The 19321-nt window shown below is 45.6% G+C and overlaps 1 long non-coding RNA gene across 2 annotated transcripts; it reads left to right on the forward strand.

The window, feature by feature from the left end:
* Positions 1-552: 552 nt before the first annotated feature.
* LOC119267664 lies at positions 553-19321 on the forward strand. 2 transcript variants are annotated; one of them, XR_005132542.1, is made up of 3 exons: positions 553-941; positions 1023-1245; positions 18697-19321. It is a non-coding gene; the product is annotated as an uncharacterized LOC119267664 (long non-coding RNA). The 2 variants fall into 2 exon arrangements; XR_005132541.1 differs by lacking the exon at positions 18697-19321 and having other exon boundaries at positions 1023-1397.

The raw sequence follows: 19321 nt of genomic DNA on the forward strand, positions 1-19321 counted from the left end.
TCCTTTATTGAAATCTCTAAAATGATTTATACTTCGTATTTAGGAACCAAGGAAGTGCAGTTGTGACTCTTAGTCTCACTCTTTCTTGTAATTAAACTTTCTGTCTTCTATAAAGTTAAGGTACGTCATTGGCGTATTCTTGAAAAAAACTCTCAGGCCTCCTTTGGTTCATAGGATTGAAAAATCATAGGAATAGGAAAGTCATAGGAAATGAGATGACATGCATCTCAAATCCTATGCATAGGAATAGAAAATGAGATGCCCTTTGATTCACACCATAGGATTTTTTCCATTGAGTCTAGGCTAATGTTTATTTTCCTATGAAATGTGGAGGATAGGAAGAATTCCTCCATAGGAATAGGATTTCATTCCTACAAACCAAAGAGCTCTAAAGGAATTTTTCCTATAGAAATCCTATCCTATGAAAATCCTACAAAATTCCTCCAAACCAAAGGAGGCCAGTCTCACTCTCTCCTCACCGCTTAGCCCTTTTCCCTTCACGCTACCAATACTTTTCACTTTCCAGAAATACCCTCCCACCACTGCTCTCACACACTCGAGCTCACTATCTCATCCTCCTCTCACCCACCCCTTATTGCTCCCCTCTAGATCCACGTCGTCGCCGGCCTCTCCTCGCCGCCGTCACCGGCCTCTCCTCGACTCACTTTCTCTCCACCACCAAGCACCTCGTTTCCTCCCATCGCGCACCCCGTACCGTAGGTCAAAAGCTTGACTTTTTAGGCGCCGACGACGAGCTTCTGGGCGGCGGAGGCTGGATCCACGTGCGTCCACGCCGGCTTCGCGGCGACGCTTGATGTGGAGCAGCGGATCGGGGCTTTCTTCTTCACCTCACAGCGCCATCCTCCTCCACGACCACGCAGCCGCAGCGGCGGAGGAGCCGAATCCCTAGCCAGCGAGCTCAGGGAGCCATGGGTCCATGGGTACGAATCCCTCCTCTTCTCTCTCTCTGACCCACCCCCGTCTCTTCTCCCTCCCTCTCTGACCCCGGTCTCCATGACCAGGGCAACGCCATGGAAGGGCCACCAACTACAGCAGCGAGGAGAGGAGAAAGGGAGTATCCTGACGGCTGTCTTCCACCTCCGCCTACGCCCCCGTCCTCCACCTCCACCTACACCCCCGCCGGAAAATAGTACAATGGCCAAGGAAATAGGCAGGAGGCGCCACTTCCCGGATGGACATGGACATGCATCTCCAACTCTGCTTCTTCCTGGGTCGCCATGGAAGGTACTCCATGTTATGCTCTGCTATGCACCATGTTATGCTTGCTGCAACTTACTGATGCATAATTCAGTCAAGATAAAATTGTAGAAATCTCAAACTTTAGCATGGACTGAATAATGTTTGTGCATAATTCAGTCAAATTCAGTTAAGGATTTTGTTACGATTGTTACTGGATCATCCATGGACTGAATAATTCAGTCAAATTCAGGTAAGACAATTCAGTCAAATTCAGCTAAGATCATTCATGGAATTGTTCTTGCAATCAATCGCGAGCTTCATTCATTCGTTCATTCAGAGGGATAATTGTTTACAACCTATGCAAATTGTCCATTTTTTGATTTGTTAGCATCACTCAGTCATCCACCATTACACTTTCCTTACCCTGCCTTTTTATTGTGAATTGTGCAAGCTGTGCTTGCTTTAAATTCCAGTAGAAATAACTTGCTTTAACAGAATTTGCTTACAGCAGCAGTAGCTTGCAATTTTGCGACCTTGCACTGCTTGCAATGCAGTGCACTGCTTGAGTAGTTCCCCCTACAGACTCTGTAGCAAGTGCAGTAGTGTCCTCTCTCCCTCTCTTCTTTTTCAGTACAGTAGGAGCATTCTCTTATCTTCTTTAACTGTAACTTTGACTGAAACATTTTTTTATTAATTAAAATAAATTCAAACATTTTCCTTTAATTAACTTAAACCTTTTAATTTACTCCTCCAGTAGTAATTAACTGAAACCTTTTGTGTTAACTCAAATTAACTAAAACATTTTTTGTTAATAAAAATAAATTGAAGCCTTTTCCTTTAATTAACTTAAATCTTTTCAGTTAAGGAGTACCCCTCCAGTAGAATTGGTCATTCAGGAGTAGTTATATCTGTCATTCAGGAGTACTGTTAATTAGGGAGGAGTAAAATTAACTTGTGCTTGCAGTATAAGGCTAGCTAGATGAGTAGTATCGGTATACGGTTAGGATTAGGTTGTTTATTTAGTGAGATAGGATTAAACCTTTCTTGGGGTTGTTTGGATTGGATACGGAGTTTTTGCCAATTCTGTTTCCCATAAACTCGTTTAAAGGGCTAACCACCTGAAATTTGTTAGCGTAACAAAAATTATATATTTTTAGGGACATAATTAGTAAAACTTGGTTTTAGTAAAACAGGCAAAGTGTCTTCTAATAGTTATTCTTTAAACCATTTTAGCCGTTCCTATTAAAAATGCATGGCGTGAGCATCAGTCGGATCAAAGAAATCACTTACGCCTCAATCAGGCAAAGGCAGGAGCATGGCCTTAACATTGTGTATAGTTATAGTCTACTCTAGAAGATGGTTAACACCTTAACATTGTGACTCACGTGTTCTCGGTGAATGTGCCTGAGTGTCTTGAAACTTCCAAGAAGGAAAAGAACTATGGTCAAGGAGGCTAGCTTCCTCTTCCGGTTCGATCTGCCAATCCTGACCAAATTTTGAATTGTACACACCCACAATGCATTTCAACAAAGCAAAACACAATGGCAGAATCATACAGATTTACGCAAGGTAACCTGACATAAAATTCAGTACTCTATAATGGTGACAATCATACTGATGTACCATCCTCTTGATTCAAGAGAACACCCTCAGCAAGAGATAATTTTTCTGAGCTGGAAAGCGGTGTTGGAGATGGTTTACAACCTTGCAACCCAGCCTTGCTCAAAAGATCAGTTGCATATTTTTCCTGAGACAGATGAAGACCACCTTCTGTGTTTCGTTTGACCTCAATACCAAGAAAGAAGTGAAGATCACCTAAATCCTTGAGAGCAAAATCTGAGTGCAAATCTTGCAAAAGAGCTGTTACGGCCTTATTGGAGGAACTTGTGACAATGATATCATCCACATAAATAAGCACAAAGATAATGATGTGTGCCTTATTGTAAATGAACAAGGATGTATCATATTTGGAAGGAATAAAACCAAGTGTTTGTAACTTGGAGCTCAAGCGAGAGTACCATGCTCGGGGTGCTTGTTTCAATCCATACAATGATTTGTCAAGCTTGCAGATGTGATATGGTTTGTTGTTATCCTCAAACCCAGGAGGTTGCTTCATATAGACTTCCTCTTCCAGAACGCCATGAAGGAACGCATTCTGCACATCTAGTTGACGGAGACACCAGCCTCTGGACACAACAATGGACACGACAAGGTGAATAGTGGCAGCTTTAACAACGGGATTGAAAGTATCCTCATAGTTTAGTCCATACCTCTGCTTAAACCCCTTTGCAACAAGTCTGGCCTTATAGCGATCAATAGTACCATCTGACCTGCGTTTGATGCGATAGACCCACTTGCAGTCAATCACATTTTGTCCTGCTCGATAAGGAACAAGATGCCACGTGTGGTTTCTCTGAAGGGCATGAAATACCTCATCCATAGCTTGTTTCCACTTTGGATCGGCGAGAGCCTCATTAACAGTGCGGGGTTCACCTGTGGAAACAGGGGAAAGAACTAAGCCATATTTAGTTTTATAATTAATAGGTTGAATAGTTCCATCCTGAATACGTGTGTGAGCAGCTGTTGGTGCAGGCGTAGAAGATCCGGACGGAGCTGCAGCCTGCTGCACAGGAGAGTCACCAGATCCTGATGGAGCAGAGACCAGATCCTCTATGGCGGAAATAGTTGAGGACGACGTAGGGGAGGCCGCAGAGGATCCTGCGAGTGGGGCGCACGAGGCAGATCCGGTGCGGATCCCGTGCCTGGCCCAGCCAACACGGCGTCACAAGATGGCGTGGGCCGCCTGGTGTAGACGTGCGGGACTGGCGCGAACCGTGCGGTCGGCTGGTCCCCCACCCCTGATTGGCGCATAGTGGATTGGGTGGGCGGCTCGGTAGTGCGCCGCGACGTGGTGGGGGAAGAATGGCACGGAGGCGGAGATGGTGGGTCGTCCTGAGCCGTCTGGCGGGCCACCGATCCCGAGGGAGATACGGTCGGACCTGACGTGACGCATGCAGGCGCACCGATCCCGAAGGAGATCCTCCTTGATCGCTTGTGTCCGTCACGGGGTCACCAAAAAAACTGTTTTCTGCTCCATTTTCTTCTCTGTTGCTTGCTGAAACAAGAAACTCAGGTACAACAGGAGGTATATTAGTCAAAACTTGATCAGTACAATTATCATTACCTACACAAGGAACACCAGAGAGATGAGAAGGAAGGAGAAGAATTTCCTTCCTGAGAAGTGCGCCGACATTAGGATGGAGTTTTGCGAAAGGAAACTGGGTTTCATCAAAGAGAACATCTCTGGAGATGTAGACACGTCCAGTGGAGACATCAAGGCACTTTACACCCTTGTGTTGAGCACTGTACCCAAGGAAGACACATTGCTTAGAACGAAAGCTAAGCTTGCGAGTGTTATAGGGACGAAGGTTTGGCCAACAGGCACATCCAAAAACTTGAAGGGTGGTGTAATCTGGTGTGACATTGAGTAAACGTTCAGTGGGAGTTTCATTGGATATAGTGCGACTCGGCCACATGTTAATGAGATGTATGACAGTAAGAAATGCTTTGTCCCAAAATTTTAGTGGCATAGAGGCAAAAGCTAAAATAGCTAAGCCTACTTCAACAATATGTCGATGTTTACGTTCGGCGGAACCATTCTGTTGGTGTGCATGTGGACATGACACGCGGAGAGGGAACCCTTCTGGGTGTTGGTGAGTGCGGCGCGAAGATTGTTGGCCCTGGACAGCGAGATAGCAGAAAACATGGTGGCCAAGGCTGTCCATATGGCATGCGACGTCTCAAGCGATGCAACTTGAACGGGGCCTTCCTTGGACAGATTGCAAAGAAGATATGCAACGATTTGTTGATCCTGAACAAGCCAGGGGGCATAGGCAGGGTTTGATATCACCTGATCCTTGTCGTCTTTATCTTTGGAGGTGATAATCTTGGGAGGCTCCTCGATGGTTTGGTCGATGTAGCCATACAAGTCGGCGCCCATTATTTGGGACCTTGCTTGTGCTTTCCAGAGAACATAGTTCGTCCAGGTAAGCGGCTCGGAGGTGTTGTAGTTGAGGCTAGATTGGATGGGTGCGATAGAGGAAGACATGGTGGAGAGGGGATGGATGGAAGGTTGAAGAAGGGCTAACTAGATGTGATGGAAGAGCCTGCTCTGTATACCATGTAGGAATTATGCAAGCGTCTCAACCCTCATACATGAGAGCCCGCATGTATATATTGATAGGGCGATCGTAGGAGATCGAGAGGGTTACAGGTTAGGTGGAGATTGCCAACCGAAAGGAGTTACAGGAGGAGATAGAGAAGAAGAGATAAGGAAGTTTAAACATATAAGAAAAACCTATCTCTATCTCCTATATTTGTGGCGCAAGCTATACAAAGGAGCCCACAACTTTTTGTAACAACATATGTTTAACAATTCGTTGCCTGGCTTCTCTTTGACGGGCAGTCCTCGCCTCCTCTATTTTTTTCCTAGCTTCTCTGCGACGTGCATTGATTTCATCCTTCTGTTCAGGTGTTAATCTATTTCGCCGTGCTATATATTGGTCTCGCCTTTTCTGTTTTCTATCTGATTTAATGATATCATTTGAAGCAATGTGCTCAGGGACAGTGTCTTCAGTGTCGAGTCCAAGTGCTATGTCTGAACCAATATTATGATCAATGGTTCTCTCTGTTCCTCGAAGTGATGCATGGTGATCATAGTAAGTGCCTTCACGAGAATGATTTCCTGAAGAACCATTTTGTTTTAACAAATGTATAAATGCAAACTGAAAAAAAGTCGTGTGTAAGGGCGATACTGATTGATGTTTCCACATGCGGCACTGGCTGAAAGGACTTGAGATTGCCGGCTATAGGAATCATCATAGGAAGTTGCGTGGGCACATTGTCATCATCATTGGAAGACGAAACGCTGTAGTTAGTAGTGCCTGTTTGTTCGCGTATGAAAAAACCAGATGGTGGTCGGTGTGTATTGGTGAGTTGTGATCTGGGTGTCCTCTCATATTCGACAACTGATAAGATTAATGTAAGTCAAGTTGTGAAGCTTATTGAATACCTTATGTGCAGACATGTGATTGGCATACACATACCTTTTTTTCCTTTATCATAGAGATGCTCTCTGTCCTGTGACATCTTTCTGTCCTATAGAAGCTTAAATAAACCTGCAGTATTTTTGCGTTAAAAAATGATATGAATTGAATTACAAAAATGATATGACCTCTGGTGACTCATTTAACAGGCTTTTAGGACTCACTTGTTCATTTTCATAGACATGTTCTTCGCATATGGTTTTCTTCCAAAGTAAAATGATTGTGCTATTATATGTTGACGGCTGAAGTTTGTATATTTCACTTTATAAAGTGCAAGATTTTGTAGAAGTTCAATTTTTTGAAAAGAGGGTGAAAGTGCGTTATATCGACTAGAGGGGGGGGGGGGGTGAATAGGCAATTTTTATGAAAGTCTTCAAAACGTGGAAGTTATGAAGACAAACGATAGAAATAAACCTATTACCCTGCAGCGGAAGGTAGACTACACTAGGCAAGCCATAGTCAAGTATTCAATAGAGTGAAAGCACAATGACTAATAGCAGCTATGTAGTAAGGATCAGGTAGGAAGATATTGTGAAGCCACACAGAACACGCAGTTACTCAGTGAAGACAAAAGATAGTGCGAACATACAATGACTTCACAAGGAGCAACAGTAAGTAAAGGGAAGGGAAGATGAAACCAGTGACTCGCTGAAGACAATGATTTGTTGGACCAGTTCCAGTTGCTGTGACAACTGTACGTCTGGTTAGGGCGGCTAGGTATTTAAACCTTAGGACACACAGTCCCGGACACCCAGTCCTGAACACACGGCTCAGGACACCCAGTCCTCACCGTATTCCCCTTGAGCTAAGGTCACACAGACCTCGCCCAATCACTCTGGTAAGTATTCAAGGTAGACTCCCAAACCTTCACAGACTTCGTTCACCGGCAATCCACAATGTCTCTTGGATCCTCAGAACGCGACGCCTAACCGGCTGGAGGATGCACAGTCCTCAAGTGTAATAAGTCTTCAGATCACACAGACAAGAAGACTTAAGTGATGCCTAATTCTCTTTGGCTCTGGGTGGTTAGGGCTTTATCCTCGCAAGGAATTCTCTCTCAAAGGCTTCGAGGTGGGTTGCTCTCAAACGACAAAAGCCGTACTCTGAGTCTGAGCAGCCAACCGTTTATGGTTGTAGGGGGTGGGCTATTTATAGCCACTTGGCAACCCGACCTGATTTGTCCGAAATGACCCTGGGTCACTAAGGAACTGACACGTATTCCAACGGTCAGATTTCAAACTCACATGGCAACTTTACTTGGGCTGCAAGCAAAGCTGACTTGTCCGACTCTGGACAAGATTCGCTCTCATAGTCTTCACTCGAAGACATATGTTTTGGTTAGGCATCACTTCAGTCATTCCGACTGGTTCTCTTGGACCCCACTTAACAGTACGGTGGTTCCTATGACTCAACACAGAAGAAAGAGAACTACGAAAGATCTAAGTCTTCGAGCTCCATAGGCTTCATGTGGTGTCTTCTCTTGTCATAGTCTTCAATGTGAATATCTTCATATACCACCTTTGACTTTAATGTCTCCATACATTTTTAGGGGTCATCTCTGGTAGGAAAACCGAATCAATGAGGGACTTCTACCTATGTTATCCTGCAATTCTCACAAACACATTAGTCCCTCAACTAGGTTTGTCGTCAATACTCCAAAACCAACTAGGGGTGGCACTAGATGCACTTACAATCTCCCCCTTTTTGGTGATTGATGACAAACTAGTTGAAGTTTTCAACGGGGAATATAATCCGTGAAATTGTAAAGGATAAGGAATTGTCTTCATAAGTTGCAAGGGCTCCCCCTGAAGATGTGCATATAAGTAATTTGCTTTTGGAATGCAAATGCACATGGCAGGTTGTACTTGTGGAGATCCACTTCAACTTATGATGACAATCCACTATGCATGTGAAAGTATATGAAGATAATGACATGCATAATGGAAAATGGACGTCTGCAGAATGATAAGTGCGGAATTTATCGTCGCACATGCGGAATTTATCATCGCAACACAAGGTGGCAGATAAGTAGCAGACGACCATCGAGTTTAAGTGTTACAACTCAAAGAACTAAATGTAGCAAAACAAGAGTTGTAAGCACGAAGCAAAATATAAAACACCCGCCCATATGGACCCGCTTGAAGACTATCAACCTCATATGCTTCTCCCCCTTTTGTCAGTAAGGACCAAAAAGGTTTGAAGACATAGAGCATCTACTCGTTCCCATGAGGAGTAGGTGAAGCAGCAGGGTCATTGGTGGTGTTTGGCGGTGCTGAAGAGCTTGGAGCAGAGTCGAAGCATGCTGAAGGAGGTGGCGGTGAAGTAGCATCGTCTTCATCCTCGATCACTCTGGCATTCACAGTTGCAGCAGAGGAAGAGAACTCAGAGTCTTCAAGGGATGGAGTTCGTCGCAGCACTGCCCTTCGAGGAGGTGTGGAGTCAAACTTGAATTGCTCAGTGAAGCCATCCTCTTGAAGATCATCTTCAGAACACATCAGCATTAACCCTTTCATGTGCGGCGAGAGGTTTCATGGGCAACAAAAGCATTCTTGGTGGCAAGATTGCGAATGCGATTAACATCCACCAAGAGGCTTTGCATATGACGCTTCAGCCAGTCATGATGCCTATCCTGTTTCTGATGAAGAGCCACAAGAAGCTCTCGGTCATTGAGAACACGAGTGCGCTTCTTGGGTCGTGGAGCAGTTGTACTGTTAGTGGCTTCAGTGAGAGCAGGATGCGGTGCACGTGTAGTGCCAGCCAAAGGATACACACGAGTTACGGCTTTCACGCCTTCAACGTTCTGAGTGAAACTTTAATGCTCTGCATTCTGAAGACTGAGAGGTTCCTTGGTAGGCTCAGGATAGATGGCTTCAATAGACATATCCACATCAGGCAAAAAGATCTGATGGTTGCGGGCCGAGGGCTGATATGAGATAGCGGAGTGAAGTTTGATCAGCCGCATCACCCAAGGGGCGTAGAACTTCAAACCAAACAGATCAGAGCCAGATGCAGCAAGTTGGCGAATGAAGAAATCCTGTTATTGAAGCATTTTCCATGAAGAATGTAGAAGACCAAAGTCTTCATTGCACCTTCCAGCTTGGCATGGGGAGAATGTCCTTTGATTGGCCAGAGAGTTCGCCTTATGATGTGATAAATGGTTCTTGGCAGATACTCAAGGTCTTCAACGAAGAACTCCGTGGGATAAGCAACATCTTGGGGCAATGGCTTCATCATACTGAGCATCTGACTCATATTAGGTTCAGTCTTCTGAAAGATGCTCTCAATAGCTTCACTATGAAGCTGATAGCCATGCTCGTAGAGATCACCAGGAGTGGGCAAACCAGTGAGCTCAATGATGTCAAAGGCTTTGGCTTCGTGATGAACGTTTCCTGTCATCCACTCCAGGACCCAAGTCTTCGGATCTCTGCTATACCCGCGGATGTGAAGTGTGGCATAGAATTGGAGCAGCAACTCTTCATTCCAATGCTCTTGGTCAGTGGCGAACAGCAGCAGTCCAACCTCTTTGAAGCAATCCAGAGCTTCTTCCAGACAGTGCAGACCAGCTATTGCTTCAATGTCAAGGCGCTTGTGTGGGAAGATGCGACCTTGGTTGTAAAGAACGCATGAGTAATAGCTTCACTGCGGATAACTCCAGAACCGATCAGATGATATTCTTTCCCTGGAGTAGGGGTTCCTGGAGCTGTTGAAGAATGTGCCGTCTGCTCTGAAACCATTGATATTGAAGGATCCAGGTGCTGATGCAGGATCTGGGAACCTTGGCAATCTTGGGATTGGCTTCTGTACCTGAGGCCTGTGCTCAACATGATAGTCGAACTGGGGACCGGCAGCAGACTCAGGAACAGAAGTGTCGGGATCAGTGGCTTCGCTGACTTCTGGTGCTTTTGTTGGTGAGGAATCCACATTAGCTTCAGCCATGACAGCGTCAGTGGCTTCAGTGGTGTTGGTGGTGGCAGCCTCAAGATGTTCAACCTCCACTTGACGAGCAGGAGGATCGGTCATGATCACGTTCTCCTCGAGAAGTGCTTCTTGGTGGGACAGGGGAGTGGCAACTTGTGGGACTTCTTCTTTCGCAGCTGATGCAGCCGGATTGTCTTCAGCAGAGACTTGAGGCCTTGGACCTTTGCGAAGCCTGCGCAATGCGGGTGACGCCTGTGGAGTTGCTGTTGGCTGGGCCTCAAGGTCTTCATTCTCTTGTGGGCGATCCGCCCATGAAGCATCCTGTGCAATTGGCGTCAGTGGACGACCAATGCTGATGAGTTCGCTGTGCGTTAGCACAGGCGATGATACCTATTGGTGTTCTAGCTGAGGAAGGGCTGCATCATCTTCAACATGGTCATGATGATCAATGTCTTCAGCAGCGATGGGATCAACTGTTGGAAAGTCTTCAGCTTCATGAGCCTCTGTGAAAGCAGGCTCATGGACAGTCGGTTGACGTTCTTGTGGATCGGCGTCGGGGTGAACCATGGAAATGGGTTCAACTATCAAGGGCTCTGTGGGAGCAGCCCATTCCTTCTTGGTCATTCTTTTTTTCTTGGCGGGGGCAGTAGCAGAGGCTTCAGGATGTTTTCTCTTCCTTGCTTCAGCCTCAGCAGTCCTGGTCTTCTTCAGTTCTGAAGCGGTTGACCTGACCTTTGGCTTCGGGCCAGTCATGCTAGTTGGGAAGACAAGGGGATCTGCCTCCTGCCTTGGTGCTTCAGGTTCAGCCATAGCAGGCTTCTTCTGCTTCTTGGCAGCCACCCTGGGGTCGATGCCAGGACGCCCAAGGGCCTTGCGCTTCTCAGCCTCATTGTAGGCTTGCACACACCTATCAGCCAGGACCTTCATGCGCTCACGAGAACCCCGAGCTTCTGCATGTTTCTTTAGAAAGGCTTCCTTGAGCTCGTGCAGCATAATCTTGAAATTCTTCACGTCTTGCATGCTGAGCTTGGCCATATGCTTCTTGAACTGAGATTTCTCAAAGTCAATCTTCTGCTTCAGTTCAACAATGCGCTGGGCGATAGCTAACTCTGAAGCAATGGCGCCATGGAAGGCGACACTGAGGCCAATGGGTAGTTGGAGATCGTCGAAGCTGATGTTTGGCGTGTCAAACCATTCATCAATGAAGTTGTGGGTGATTGTTACATCAAAGAAAGGCAGATCATTGAAGATTTCTGCTTCTTCTTTGCTCTTGATGAGTTGCTCAAGAGCGTCATCTGCAAGATCTTCATCACTTGACAGATCAATGGCATCATTGCGCAGAATGGCAGCAGCTGTTAGCTCTTGGCCGGTGTGTGGCAGAGGCATCTTGACCTTCTGGGGCTTGGAGATGCGGGACAAATCTTCAGACTGCACACTGTCTTCAGGAGGTGCAGTTGCCAGTGGCTTTGCTCGTGAGAGTTTTGGAGCAGAGGCAGGCTTTGAAGCTTTTGGCTACTTCTTTGGCTTCGGTGCTGCAGGCGCTTCATCTGATTCAGCGTCAGCTACAGGCTCATTCACTGCAGTCCCTTGAACCAAGATATGGGTGATGAGGCCTTCAAGGTTGTAGAAAGGACCGACGACATTGGGTTCTGCATCTCGTGTGCCATCAGCCCTTAGAGCTGAGGGACCAGGGTTGAAGTCTAGTCCTAATGTCTTCTTATTTTGCTTCGCTGAGTTCTGGGCAAACTGGAAGTTGCGCTTGAACAGAATGTCATCACGACACCATAGTAGTGACGATGGGTGTGCATCAACAGGCTGTGGCCCATGGACCATGCAGGGATAGAAGACTTGTTCAATGGCTTCATCTCTGGACCTGGGTTACAAATCGGTATTTGAACCATTGTTCTTCCCAATATCTTCGAATCCATTGGATTCGGGTCTTGCGCTGATTGTAATCCTCTTCAGGATCTGTCTTGTATAGTTCTGAGAGGTCATCTGGCAGATCTCTAGATGTTTCTCCACGACGCTTTCTGCCACCCTTCCTTGATGATTTCTCTGAAGCCATGAACTTTAAACTGAAAGGCTTCAACATGTTCAATGGCTTCAAAGATTTTCGCTTGCTGGACAAACAAGAACTTGCTTCGGGAGAATTTATATGATGCTGTAAGAATTCTGCAAATGAATGCAGACTATGAGAACCAAGGGATTCTCCCACGGACATGTACCTGTGACAGCATTAAGGTGCGAGGGAAAGGGAAGAGGTCATATGCATTCTCAGAAGATTTTGAATATAAATCAGTTTGGAAGACATTGACCTCATCGTGCGAAGACATTCACTCATAGATAAGGAGTTGGTTCCAGATTTGTACGAATCCAGAGATCAGTACAAGTGAGGAATCTAACTACTTTGTGAAGCATAAGTGAATATACTAGGCATGTTAGGAGATGTAGTATGAGAGAGATCTAACTTGTGTGAATAGAAACTGCTTGTGGTAGAAAGTGACAAAGCCATAGGATCAACGGTGCCGTAAAAAGGAAGTTTTATTTACCACACTAAGAACTGCTAGACGGAGTGGAAGATGAGGCCGAGCAGTTTGATCTTCCGTGCCCTAACTTGGCGACGGAGGACACCTACGGCGACGCCGGAGAGGACGATGTCCGCGGTCGGCGTGAAGACGGCGTCGAAGAGGTTGCGGCAGCGAAGCGCTTCGTCGCCGGCGTCGTCGAGGGCTAGCGGTGGCGCTAGGGTTCGTGCGAGAGTGGAAGAAGAGATAATGACCGTCGTGAAGTGTGTATTTATAGGTACAGAGGCGGCACTGCGTTATTACACAGGTGCCCCTGGCGATTCGCATCTAAGGAACACGTGGCCATCATGCAGAATTTTGGGGTTTGTTCCACGTCCCACGCACGCCTGGATTGTCGGGTGGTCGTTCCTACTTCTCCGGGTTTCATGTGGAGGAATGAGCATTGAAAGTGGACTTAAGGTTTGTCTTTGTATCTTCTGCTGACAAGGACACAGAGAAGACATTCGACAGTTTCAATAGAATGCATATGATTTGGAGAGATAGAGTTTGAGATAGATAGCATAGAGAGGTTAGGATCCGATCACATTCACTTAGTTCAAAAGATTCAACAAGAAGACATAGCTATAAGTGAATGCTATAGAGGACAGAACACTAGTATATATATATATATATATATATATAATCAACATAGTGAAGATAATCATGAAGACATGTTGAGATTGAAGCCAAACCAAATGTGAAGACATAGCAAGGTAACGCCATGAGTGAAACACTTCAAAAATAGAACATTTGGTGGTGGCGTTACCCACCGTATAGGAAGTATTAGACCCAGACACGGCACACAATTATCGTGGCGCTCCGAAGTCAAATTCCACATTAATGTATTCACACTTAGAATGTATGTCTTCATTGATTGAAGATATACTTTACTTAGTGTGTTGCACATCTAAGTCATCAATATGCATAAGGGTTAGGATGTGTGCCTGATCACAGGACATTTGAGGATTCCAGGATATTTAGCTCACACCGTAACTTGCAAAATCTCTTCTCATCCAAGGGCTTGGTGAAGATATCTGCCAATTGCTCTTCAGTGTTGACGTGTATGATACCAATATCTTCCTTCACAACATGATCTCTGAGAAAGTGATGACGAATTTCAATGTGCTTTGTCTTCGAGTGCTGAACTGGGTTGTTGGCAATCTTGATGGCGCTTTCGTTGTTGCAGTAGAGTGGCACTTGCTTCAGATGAATGCCATAGTCTTTGAGTGTTTGCTTCATCCACAGAAGCTGAGCGCAGCAAGATCCAGCAGCATTGTATTCAGATTCAGCAGTGGAGAGAGATACACAGTTCTGCTTCTTTGAAGACCAACATACAAGTGATCGTCCCAGAAAGTGACATGTGCCTGATGTAGACTTGCGATCAACTTTGTCACCAGCATAATCAGCATCCGAGAATCCAACCAGATCAAACTGTGAGCCCTTTGGATACCATAATCCTAGAGTTGGGGTGTGAGCCAAATATCGAAGAATTCGCTTCACAGCTAAGTGATGCGACTCCTTTGGTGCCGCTTGAAATCGAGCACACATGCAAACACTAAACATAATATCTGGCCTAGATGCACATAGATAAAGTAAAGAACCAATCATGGAGCGGTATACCTTTTGATCAAACTCTTTACCATTGTCGTCAGGACCTAGATGATGCTTGGCTGGCATTGGCGTCGTGAAGCCTTTGCAGTCTTGCATACCGAACTTCTTCAGGCAATCTTTGAGATACTTCTCTTGAGATATGAAGATGCCGTTGCGTTGCTGTCGTGTTTGAAGACCGAGAAAGAACTTCAGCTCTCCCATCATAGACATTTGATATTTCTCTTGCATCATATATCCAAACTCTTCACTGTACTTCTGACTGGTGCAGCCGAAGATAATGTCATCCACATATATTTGGCACACAAACAGTTTATAGTTTGCATCAAGGGATTCATCAATGATAATGGGGTTAGCACAAGTGAAGCCAGATAGATTGGATGGATCTGCTGAAGGTTCCTTTGTAGCAACCCACGTGGTTTTGGGGTACTGCTCAGGTTTCCAGTAAGAGCCATCAGCATTCATTTCCCTTACGAACCCAACACCCTCTTTCCTCGGGTTTCGGTTCAGAATCTGCTTTTGAGGACACCACATAGTGTCTGATGCCCTTTAAGACTTTTGTACATCCCTGTTTCAAGCAATGTCTTCAACCTAGCATTCTCATCAGCAATAGCAGTGGTATCCTCAGCAGAGGGGTTAGTTACCACATCAACAGTTGAAGATATTGCAACAGTAGTAGCAGTAGAACATTCGGAAACAGAAGTAGCATTATCACGCTCAATGCATTTAAGACATGGTGGTTCAAATCCTTCCTGAGCGGAACTGATCTGTTTGGCGCGAAGTGACTCGTTTTCCTTTTGAAGATCTTCATGAGCCGCTCTCAATTTCTCAACATCTTGCTTCCTTTGAAGATAATCATAGGAAAGCTTTTCATGAGTTGTTGAGAGAGTTTCAGGAAGACTTTCAAGTCCCTCATACTTAATGTGAAGATTTTTTATGTCTTCAATTAAGGATTCAGATCGAGTCATTTTAGCACCTAACAGATCATCGCTTCTGTCTAACAGTTTTTGAATATGTTCCATAGCTTTCTGTTGTTCAGTTGCAATTTTAGCAAGTGTTTTGTAGCTGGGTTTTGAACCACAATCAGAGTCATCGTCACTAGATGTTTGATAGTGAGTAGTGCGTGTGTTTACCTGGCACCACGTGCCATGAAGCAGTAGGTAGAAGCGGAGTAGTCCTTGTCATTTGCATCGGTGTCGGTGATGAAGTCATTGTCTTCAGTGTTGAAGATGGATTTGGCAACGTATGCTGTAGCCAGACTTGCGACGCCTGAATCGGACTCCTCCTCAGACTCCACCTCCGCCTCCTCAGAAGCGGACTCCTCCTCTGAATCCATTTCCTTGCCAACAAATGCACATGCCTTGCCAGATGAGCTCTTCTTGTGTGATGAAGACTTTGAGGAAGACTTGGAAGAAGACTTTGAGTATTTCTTCTTCTTCTTGTCGTCAGAGTCATATTCCTTGCTCTTCTTCTTCTTTTTGTTCTCATTGTCCCACTGTGGACACTCAAAGATGAAGTGGCCAGGTGTCTTGCACTTGTGACATGTTTTCTTCTTGTAGTCGTGAGTAGAAACTTCATCATTCCTTGAGCTTGATCGGGAATACTTTCTGAAACCTTTCTTCTTGGTGAATTTTTCGAACTTCTTCACAAGCATAGCAAGTTCCCTCCCAATGTCTTCAGGATCACCCGAACTGCTGTCAGATTCTTCTTCAGATGAGCAGACAACTTTTGCCTTCAAGGCACGAGTTCGCCCATAGTTTGGACCGTAGATATCTCTTTTCTCAGAAAGCTGAAACTCATGTGTGTTGAGCCTCTCAAGTATGTCAGACGGATCGAGTGTCTTGAAATCAGGATGTTCTTGAATCATCAGGGCTAGGGTGTCAAACGAACTATCAAGTGATCTCAGTAGTGTCTTCACGACTTCATGTTTGGTGATCTTAGTAGCGCCGAGGGCTTGAAGCTCATTTGTGATGTCAGTGAGTTGGTCAAATGTGAGCTGGACATTCTCATTGTCATTTCGCTTGAAGCGGTTGAAGAGGTTGCGAAGGACACTGATTCTCTGATCTCTCTGGGTTGAGACGCCTTCATTGACCTTGGAGAGCCAGTCCCAGACCAGCTTAGATGTTTCCAAAGCACTCACACGGCCATACTGTCCTTTGGTCAGATGACCACAGATGATATTCTTGGCAGTGGAGTCCAGTTGAACGAACTTCTTGACATCAGCAGCAGTGACACCTTCTCCAGCCTTGGGAACGTCGTTCTTGATGACATACCATAGGTCGACGTCAATGGCTTCAAGATGCATGCGCATCTTATTCTTCCAGTAGGATATTCAGTTCCATCAAAGACGGAGCGCGCAACAGAGACTTTAATTATCCCTGCAGTCGACATAGCTAAAACTCCAGGTGGTTAAACCGAATCACACATAACAAGGGAGCACCTCGTATACCAATTGAAAGTGCGTTATATCGACTAGAGGGGGGGTGAATAGGCGATTTTATGAAAGTCTTCAAAACGTGGAAGTTATGAAGACAAACGATAGAAATAAACCTATTACCCTGCAGCGGAAGGTAGACTACACTAGGCAAGCCATAGTCAACTATTCAATAGAGTGAAAGCACAATGACTAATAGCAACAATGTAGTAAGGATCAGGTAGGAAGATATTGTGAAGCCACACAGAACACGCAGTCACTCAGTGAAGACAAAAGATAGTGCGAACATACAATGAATTCACAAGGAGCAACAATAAGTAAAGGGAAGGGAAGATGAAACCAGTGACTCGCTGAAGACAATGATTTGTTGGACCAGTTCCAGTTGCTGTGACAACTGTACGTCTGGTTAGGGCGGCTAGGTATTTAAACCTTAGGACACACAGTCCCGGACACCCAGTCCTGAACACGCAGCTCAGGACACCCAGTCCTCACCGTATTCCCCTTGAGCTAAGGTCACACAGACCTCGCCCAATCACTCTGGTAAGTCTTCAAGGTAGACTCCCAAACCTTCACAGACTTCGTTCACCGGCAATCCACAATGTCTCTTGGATGCTTAGAACGCGACGCCTAACCGGCTGGAGGATGCACAGTCCTCAAGTGTAATAAGTCTCCAGATCACACAAACAAGAAGACTTAAGTGATGCCTAATTCTCTTTGGCTCTGGGCGGTTAGGGCTTTATCCTCGCAAGGAATTCTCTCTCAAAGGCTTCGAGGTGGGTTGCTCTCAAATGACAAAAGCCGTACTCTGAATCTGAGCAGCCAACCGTTTATGGTTGTAGGGGGTGGGCTATTTATAGCCACTTGGCAACCCGACCTGATTTGTCCGAAATGACCCTGGGTCACTAAGGAACTGACACGTGTTCCAACGGTCAGATTTCAAACTCACACGGCAACTTTACTTGGGCTGCAAGCAAAGCTGACTTGTCCGACTCTGGACAAGATTCGCTCTCATAGTCTTCACTCGAAGACATAGGTTTTGGTTAGGCATCACTTCAGTCATTCTGACTGGTTCTCTTGGACCCCACTTAACAGTACGGTGGTTCCTATGACTCAACACAGAAGAAAGAGAACTACGAAAGATCTAAGTCTTCGAGCTCCATAGGCTTCATGTGGTGTCTTCTCTTGTCATAGTCTTCAATGTGAATATCTTCATACATTTTTAGGGGTCATCTCTGGTAGGAAAACCGAATCAATGAGGGACTTCTACCTGTGTTATCCTGCAATTCTCACAAACACATTAGTCCCTCAACTAGGTTTGTCGTCAATACTCCAAAACCAACTAGGGGTGGCACTAGATGCACTTACAGAGGGCTCAGACATGGCGACAAGAATGAAGGTGGTGGGAAGGAGTGGAGAGAAAGATGTCTGTCTCCACGTGGTGTGAAAAAGACTATACAGGATTCTGGAGGTGAGCTTAAATGAAAGTATTTCCTTCTATCACTATTCCTGTCGCGAGGCATGTTTGTTCCCATGATGTAAAAGTAAACATGGTCTGAGGTTACCTAATCTTATACTGCAATTTCAGAAATTCGTAGATTTTTTTGACAGTTTCAACACATGTTCTTCTTACTAAAATAAACCGGCAGTCTTTTTGCATTACAAAAATGGTATGACATACTATAAACCCTAAACAGAACAGGGCAATATTCTTTACGGAACAGGGTCTCCAATATATGAACTTAACCGTGCGAACAGAACAGGTGGCATAACTCATTAGATTTTGTAACTTTGGGGAATAAGTGCTAATGTAGTTGGAGTAAAAGTTAAAGATGCAATCTGAGTACTAACATTATGAAGTTTTGAACAGGTCAGGATGGCAAACCTAGGGCGTGATGGGCACCATGAAACATAACAAAGGTGGATATCCGTCCTTTGCCGTCGGAGAGGAAGAAGACGGTAGGCAGGCTCTGGAGATGACGCAGCAACAGCCGTCGAGCGGAGGTTGTGTTTGGACGCCCTGGTTGTGGTTCGGCATGCGAGGCGATCAGCAAAGGCTGCAACTCCCACAGCTCGCGTGCGAACAATGTGGCCGGGCGACGATTGAAGCGGCGTTTCTGTTTTGGCGGCGTGCGTTCGTGTGTGGATGGAGCTCGTATGCCAGGAAGAATTGGCGTCTCGATGGAGCTCATACGCCAGGAAGAACTGGCGTTCGTTGGCGGGTCGAAGAAGTTTTATTTTTGGTCGATGGACCTCGTCCTCGTTCGTGGGTTGCGGAGCTGTTTTTTTATTGACTGGGCGCGATCATGGGGTTCCATGGACTTGTCGTTCGTGTGTAGAACTGTGGATCTCGTACGTGGGCTGAGTTGGTGAATATTTTTTGTTTGCGGGCGCTGAGTTGGTGATTCTTCGTACGTGGGCTGAGTTGGTGGGCTGCTGCGTGCGTGTGGGAGTTCGGGCTATGGTTTTTGTTCGAAGGGAGAGGGATCGAACAA

This window comes from Triticum dicoccoides, chromosome 3A (assembly GCF_002162155.2).
Source record: "Triticum dicoccoides isolate Atlit2015 ecotype Zavitan chromosome 3A, WEW_v2.0, whole genome shotgun sequence".
In the NCBI taxonomy this organism is placed as follows: Eukaryota; Viridiplantae; Streptophyta; class Magnoliopsida; order Poales; family Poaceae; genus Triticum; species Triticum dicoccoides.